Below are 8,124 nucleotides of genomic sequence, written 5' to 3' on the forward strand. Positions count from 1 at the left end.
GAGAGGCAGAAGCGTCCCCGGGCCCCTGGGGGCCCCTGGCGGGCAGGCCCAGGGACACCTTCCCCCTCTCAGCATGGCCGGACCTCACGGAGGTCTGTGCCTGATCAAACTCGGAGAAAAAGGACCATCAGCAAGGGGCTGAGAGGCAGGAGCATCCCCGGGCCCCTGGGGGCCCCTGGCGGGCGGGCCCCGGGACGCCTTCCCCCTCTCAGCATGGCCGGACCTCACGGAGGTCTGTGCCTGATCAAACTCGGAGGTCTGTGCCTGATCAAACTCGGAGAAAAAGGACCATCAGCAAGGGGCTGAGAGGCAGGAGCATCCCCGGGCCCCTGGGGGCCCCTGGCGGTCGGGCCCCGGGATGCCTTCCCCCTCTCAGCATGGCCAGACCTTATGGAAGTCTGCCTGATCAAACTCGGAGAAAAACGACCATCAAACTTGGAGAAAAACAACCATCGGCAAGGGGCCGAGAGGCAGAAGCGTCCCCGGGCCCCTGGGGGCCCCTGGCGGGCGGGCCCAGGGACACCTTCCCCCTCTCAGCATGGCCGGACCTCACGGAGGTCTGTGCCTGATCAAACTCGGAGAAAAAGGACCATCAGCAAGGGGCTGAGAGGCAGGAGCATCCCCGGGCCCCTGGGGGCCCCTGGCGGGCAGGCCCCGGGACGCCTTCCCCCTCTCAGCATGGCCGGACCTCACGGAGGTCTGTGCCTGATCAAACTCGGAGGTCTGTGCCTGATCAAACTCGGAGAAAAAGGACCATCAGCAAGGGGCTGAGAGGCAGGAGCATCCCCGGGCCCCTGGGGGCCCCTGGCGGTCGGGCCCCGGGATGCCTTCCCCCTCTCAGCATGGCCAGACCTTATGGAAGTCTGCCTGATCAAACTCGGAGAAAAACGACCATCAAACTCGGAGAAAAACAACCATCGGCAAGGGGCCGAGAGGCAGAAGCGTCCCCGGGCCCCTGGGGGCCCCTGGCGGGCGGGCCCAGGGACACCTTCCCCCTCTCAGCATGGCCGGACCTCACGGAGGTCTGTGCCTGATCAAACTCGGAGAAAAAGGACCATCAGCAAGGGGCTGAGAGGCAGGAGCATCCCCGGGCCCCTGGGGGCCCCTGGCGGGCAGGCCCCGGGACGCCTTCCCCCTCTCAGCATGGCCGGACCTCACGGAGGTCTGTGCCTGATCAAACTCGGAGGTCTGTGCCTGATCAAACTCGGAGAAAAAGGACCATCAGCAAGGGGCTGAGAGGCAGGAGCATCCCCGGGCCCCTGGGGGCCCCTGGCGGTCGGGCCCCGGGATGCCTTCCCCCTCTCAGCATGGCCAGACCTTATGGAAGTCTGCCTGATCAAACTCGGAGAAAAACGACCATCAAACTCGGAGAAAAACAACCATCGGCAAGGGGCCGAGAGGCAGAAGCGTCCCCGGGCCCCTGGGGGCCCCTGGCGGGCGGGCCCAGGGATGCCTTCCCCCTCTCAGCATGGCCAGACCTTATGGAAGTCTGCCTGATCAAACTCGGAGAAAAACGACCATCGAACTCGGAGAAAAACAACCATCGGCAAGGGGCCGAGAGGCAGAAGCACCCCCGGGCCCCTGGGGGCCCCTGGCGGGCGGGCCCCGGGATGCCTTCCCCCTCTCAGCATGGCCGGACCTCACGGAGGTCTGTGCCTGATCAAACTCGGAGGTCTGTGCCTGATCAAACTCGGAGAAAAAAGGACCATCAGCAAGGGGCTGAGAGGCAGGAGCATCCCCAGGCCCCTGGGGGCCCCTGGCGGTCAGGCCCCGGGATGCCTTCCCCCTCTCAGCATGGCCAGACCTTATGGAAGTCTGCCTGATCAAACTCTGAGAAAAACGACCATCGAACTCGGAGAAAAACAACCATCGGCAAGGGGCTGAGAGGCAGAAGCGTCCCCGGGCCCCTGGGGGCCCCTGGCGGGCGGGCCCCGGGACGCCTTCCCCCTCTCAGCATGGCCCGACCTCATGGAGGTCTGTGCCTGATCAAACTCGGAGGTCTGTGCCTGATCAAACTCGGAGAAAAAGGACCATCAGCAAGGGGCTGAGAGGCAGGAGCGTCCCCGGGCCCCTGGGGGCCACTGGCAGGCGGACCCCGGGACACCATCCCCCTCAAACTCGGAGAAAAAGGACCATCGGCAAGGGGCTGAAAGGCAGGAGTGTCCCCAGGACCCTGGGGGCCCCAGCGGGCAGGCCCCAGGGCTGCCTTCCCCTGATTCAGAATCTCTGGAGGGCTGACTGACCCTCTCCCTAGTAATCCGGAGGAACATTACCCCCCTTTCTTTTAATCCGTGCACCCGAGGGGACATAGGGGACCCAAGGCACAAACGAGCCCGACCTCCTGGAGCCCTGGCTGGGATCCGGGAGGCGAATGGCACCTCATCGGGACTTCCAGGGAAGTTCGGTCATCTGGTCGCCCTATAGGAAAGCATAGCAGGCGACCAGATGGCCGAGGGGATCCGATGGCCGGGCACGAAAGAGGACACCCTGTGCCCCAACGAAGGAGTCAGCGTGCTCCGCGGCATGGCCGACCGGAGGCCCAGGGCCCCAGCTGGGCCCCAGCCATGGAGGCTCCCAGGGGCCCCGACAGGCCCTCCCACCCGGGCCCCCAGGCACTTTGACAAGCAGGGGAGGCCTGCCTGGGCACAACGGAACCCCGACCCGGGCCCGGGCCCGGGCCCTTGGCAGTGCAGCAGGCCGGGGGACAGGGCCCAGGGCCCGAGCACCCGACTCGGGGCCCGCCGTGGCCCTTGGATCCAGCCGGGGCTCCCAGGCCTGGAGGCGCAGGGGAAGCCTTCCCCGGGCCTGCCGGACACCGTCCCGGGCACCCTGCCGCGCGGCAGGACCCAGGACAGAGCCCCGGGTGGGGAGGCCACAGTCCCCGGGGCCCTCAAGGGCCCCGGACGGAGCTCCTGAACCCGGTCAAGCACGGGGAGGCTCCCCGGGCACCACGGAACCCCGTCCCGGGCTTTTGGCAGTGTGGCAGGCCGGGGGACAGGGCCAAGGGCCCTAGCACCCGACCAGGGGCCCGGCGCGGCCACTGGACCCAGCTGTGGCTCCCAGGGCCCGGGGCGCAGGGGAAGCCTTCCCCGGGCCCTCTGCACCCCGTCCCAGGCTCCCGGGCCACGCTGCAGTCCCAGGGACGGACCCAGGTCTGGGGCGGCATCCTGGCCCGCCTATCTGCCGGCTGATGACCGCTAGCCCGACAAGGGTCCCAGAGGACCTTGTCCCTAGTAATCCGGAGGAAGGCTACTCCTCTTTCTGGGAACAAGTGCGCACCGCAAGGCTCGGGGGACCCTAGGCGCGAACGTGCCCGACCTCCTGGAGCCCTGGCTGGGATCTGGGAGGCGAAAGGCACCTCATCGGGACTTCCAGGGGAACCCGTCCATCTGGTCGCCCCATAGGAAAGCATTGGGCGAGACCAGATGGCCGAGGCGAGAGGGGCAACCAGATGACCGGGACCGAAATGACACCAGTCTGCCTGCCTGCCCCGAGCCTCCGCGGGAGGGTTCCCGTCTGCCCTTCCAGGGCTGCAGGGCTCCAGGGCTCCAGGGCTCCAGGGCTCCAGGGCTGCAGGGCTCCAGGGCTCCAGGGCTGCAGGGCACCAGGACTTCAGGGCTCGGGAGCTGCGGGGCTCCGGGGTTGCAGGGTTGCTGGGCCCAGTACCCATGGAGCCCTTCCCGGGTACTTTCCCACGCCGCTGGCCGGAGGAGGGAGCCCTGGATGCCTGGGAGGTGTTGCCCGGGAACACAGCCCATCTGGTCCCCGGCAGGGATCCGCCAGCCCAAGAGGGGTCACAGAGTACCTTGTCCCTAGTAATCCGGAGGAAGGCTACCCCTCTTTCTGGGAACAAGTGCGCACCGCAAGGCTCGAGGGACCCTAGGCGCGAACGTGCCCGACCTCCTGGAGCCCTGGCTGGGATCTGGGAGGCGAATGGCACCTCATCGGGACTTCCAGGGAAGCCCGGCCATCTGGTTGCCCCGTAGGAAAGCATGGCGGACGACCAGATGGCCGAGGGCCGAGGGGAGAGGGGCAACCAGATGACCGGGACCGAAATGACACCAGTCTGCCTGCCTGCCCCGAGCCTCCGCGGGAGGGTTCCCGTCTGCCCTTCCAGGGCTGCAGGGCTGCAGGGCTCCAGGGCTCCAGGGCTCCAGGGCTCCAGGGCTCCAGGGCTCCAGGGCTCCAGGGCTCCAGGGCTCCAGGGCTCCAGGGCTCCAGGGCTCCAGGGCTGCAGGGCTGCAGGGCTCCAGGGCACCAGGACTTCAGGGCTCGGGAGCTGCGGGGCTCCGGGGTTGCAGGGTTGCTGGGCCCAGTACCCATGGAGCCCTTCCCGGGTACTTTCCCACGCCGTTGGCCGGAGGAGGGAGCCCTGGACGCCTGGGAGGTGTTGCCCGGGAACACAGCCCATCTGGTCCCCGGCAGGGATCCGCCAGCCCAAGAGGGGTCACAGAGTACCTTGTCCCTAGTAATCCGGAGGAAGGCTACCCCTCTTTCTGGGAACAAGTGCGCACCGCAAGGCTCGAGGGACCCTAGGCGCGAACGTGCCCGACCTCCTGGAGCCCTGGCTGGGATCTGGGAGGCGAATGGCACCTCATCGGGACTTCCAGGGAAGCCCGGCCATCTGGTTGCCCCGTAGGAAAGCATGACGGACGACCAGATGGCCGAGGGGAGAGGGGGGACCAAAATGATGCCAATCTGCCTGCCCCGAGCCTCCGCGGGAGGGCTCCGGGGGCTGCAGGGCTCCAGGGCTCCAGGGCTCCAGGGAACCAGGGAACCAGGGCTCGGGGCTCGGGGGCTGCAGGACTCCAGGGCTCGGGGGCTGCAGGGCTCCGGGGTTGCAGGGCCCAGGACCCATGGAGCCCTTCCGGGGTACTTTCCCACGCCGCGGGCCGGAGGAGGGAGCCCCGGACGCCTGGGAGGTGTTGCCCGGGAACACAGCCCATCTGGTCCCTGGCAGTGCACCGCTATCCTGGGAGGGTGTCCGGGCATACCATTGTCCCTAGTAATCCGGAGGAAAATTACCCCCCTTTCTTGTAATCTGTGCACTAAAGGTGACAGAGGGGACCCAGGGCGCAAACGTGCCCTACCTCCTGGAGCCCTGCCTGGGATCCGGGAGGCAAATGGCACCTCATCGGGACTTCCAGGGAAGCCCGGCCATCTGGTCGCCCTATAGGAAAGCATTGGTCGCGACCAGATGGCCGAGGCGAGAGGGGCGACCAGATGGCCGGGACCGAAATGACGCCAATCTGCCGGCTCCGAGCCTCTGCGGGGGGCTCCAGCCTGCCCTTGCAGGGCTCCGGGCATGCGGGGCTCCGGGACTGCAGGGCTCCGGGGCTGCAGGGCTGCAGGGCTGCAGAGCTCTGGGGCTCCGGGGCTCCGGGGCTCCAGGGCTCGGGGACTGCAGGGCTCGGGCTGCAGGGCTCCGGGGCTCCGGGGCTCCGGGGCTCCAGGGCTCGGGGACTGCAGGGCTCGGGCTGCAGGGCTCCGTGGCTGCAGGGCTCCCGGGCTCCAACCAGGCCGGGGAGATCAGGGAGTCTGCCCAGGCACGAGGGACCCCTGTCCAGGGCACACGGACCCCCAGGACGCGCCCCCGTTTTCTACATTTTTTTTTTTTTTTTCACTACGCGTAGTGTGCGTAGTGGCACTACGCCCAGCCCTAGCTACGACACCAACCGCTCGATGATTTTGAAGGGTAACGCTTCTAAGATATGGCATGCTTTTGTGACACTGATGGTTTTGGTGGGCAGTTTTTATGTCGAACTTTTTAATATTTGAGCGCTGTTCAGCTAGTGTTCTGCACATGTGATCATGCGCGCCGCATACTTGGTGGAGGTACCACTATAAGGAGTTTGTAAATAGGTAAGGATTGCAAAGTAATGACTCTTGCTTGATGTTGCCTCATGGGTGAATTGTTGCTTTTCTAATTTCACCCACTTGCGGATCACATCAGAATTCTGGGGAGTTTTTTGGTAACTCCGTGGAATTCCACAGAGTGAAACTCTGCGAGCTCCGCCCATCCCTCCTTTCAATACCATGCCTCCCTTGTGGACTACAAAGTCTACTTAGGGCGACTTCTTAATATTTACAAATGAGGTTTTGGCCTGCCAGAAGGGTTAATTTTGACAGGTCAAATTGAAGGTTTTACCCTGCTACAGTTAGTCCACACAGGATAGGCCTGAAGCCATGTTTGCACTACCACTGCAGTGATGGCACAATTGGTGCTGCAGACCACTAGCGGCATTTAACTTCCCGGCCCTTAGTACTCCTTGCACCATATACAAGGGATTTATAGGTAAATTAGACAAATCAATTCAGAGTATGCCCATGAAAGGGAGAGCAAAGACACTTTACTACTTGTTAGCAGGGGTAAAGATAACAGAGTTCCAAACACCAGCAAAAATTCATGGTCAAGCAAAAGCCTAAACAGGGTGACCTTGCAGAAAAGGTGGATTTCTACAGTATGTCTCTAGCAGATCTATTGTCGCCAAGGAATCACCCTTCATTATTAGATGGACACTCCCTTACCGGGATATCATTAAAAAAGAACCAATTACCAGGAACTCCTTCACAGCCTTCAGGTCTACTACTGGACAAAATCTTCTATCCTGCTTTGGAATTAGAAAAGGGATTGAATACAACCCTTGTCCTCTCTGTTCATCAAGTACTGGAATTATCACTCCATTTTGGAGGAGACCTAGCACACCTTGTGGCATTGCTTCCCTCTTTGTTATGTCTCTCGTTAATGGTGTACTTCTGAACCATTATGTCAGAGGTGGCCATTTGAACTGCACCCAATAGCTCTCTTTCACAGTGGAAAGCACCCAAGCGTCCTGCATCAACCGGTCCCATTCTGGTTCCTCCCACCTCCACATATTCTTCTCTGACCTTGGTCCCAGAAGTGTAGAATCCTCCGAGGCCAGGAAGAAGGATGATACATTGCAGATAAAATTCTACCCCCTGATCTATGCCTTTTTTTGGCTATTTGGGGAAGTTTGCATATAGGTCCCTGTAACATTTTGACCACATAAGGTATCCACGTCAAATTTGCGTCCTTTTTTCCAACATCATGGGGATTCTAAAGGTACCCAAGGCTTGTGGATTCCTCTGGAGGGGACCAGAAATTAGCCAAAATGGAAAAAAGGGATACACATTAAAGTGTTTTTTTTTTTTCCTGCAACGGTATCAAAAAAGAGGGTGCAGTGCTGAAATCACCATCTTCACAGCTTTCAGGGACAAACAGACTTTTGGCATAATACCTAAATATTTTACACAGTTTTGGCATTTTTCTGGGACATAGCCTATTTTTGCTATTTTTTGTGCTTTCAATCTCCTTCCAGTTAATGATAGAAATTGGAATGAAAGCAATAATGGATCCTGGAAAGATATACATTTTAGGAAAGTAGACAAACCTCTGAATTCAGCAAGGGGTCATTTGTGTGGATCCTCCCAGGTTTCTTTATAGAAACTAACTGTTGAATATACGAAAAATTGAAAATTAGTTGAAAAAACAGCCATTTGGGTCAACGTTTCCACCTGTAACTTCTTCTAATTATGAAAGCTGTTCGGGGGCGCTAGAGGGCGCACGGCAAGATGGCCGCACCTGTGTGAGGCTCTGCCCAGCAAAGCCACTATCCGTGAAATATCCGCCTGTAATCCGTGCCATCTGCAGTCCTAGAGGGGGATATATGCTGAGAAACGTGCCCTGATCAACTTGTGGTGCTTGTGAGACTGATTCCCGACTGCGACTGAACAAAAGAAGCCAGAAACCTGAGTGGCGCGAATTGGCGGTGCCGGTGGAGCTGTGAGAATGGCGGGCCGCTGACCCTGCATTGAGACGGCGGAGGCGCGTTCGGTGCCTGGGACGCTTTGAAACCCCATCGCTAGACGCTGCTGACAACTGACCTGGAAAGCAATGGCGGATGATGTGAGCTCCCCTGCCCTTGACGTGATGGTATACTGCACGGCTCACTCCTGGTGATTGCGGTGGAGCGGACGATCCTTTCCGGACGGCGGCGTCTGGGGCCCTGGTGCCGGTGCTGGTGAGTGGGGCGCGGCGGGTGCAGGCTGCGTCCGTGGAGGTGGGGACGGCGCTGCTGCACTCTTTGTCCGGGCTCTGCTGCC

This window comes from Lissotriton helveticus, chromosome 1_1, assembly GCF_964261635.1.
Source record: "Lissotriton helveticus chromosome 1_1, aLisHel1.1, whole genome shotgun sequence".
Lineage (NCBI taxonomy): Eukaryota > Metazoa > Chordata > Amphibia > Caudata > Salamandridae > Lissotriton > Lissotriton helveticus.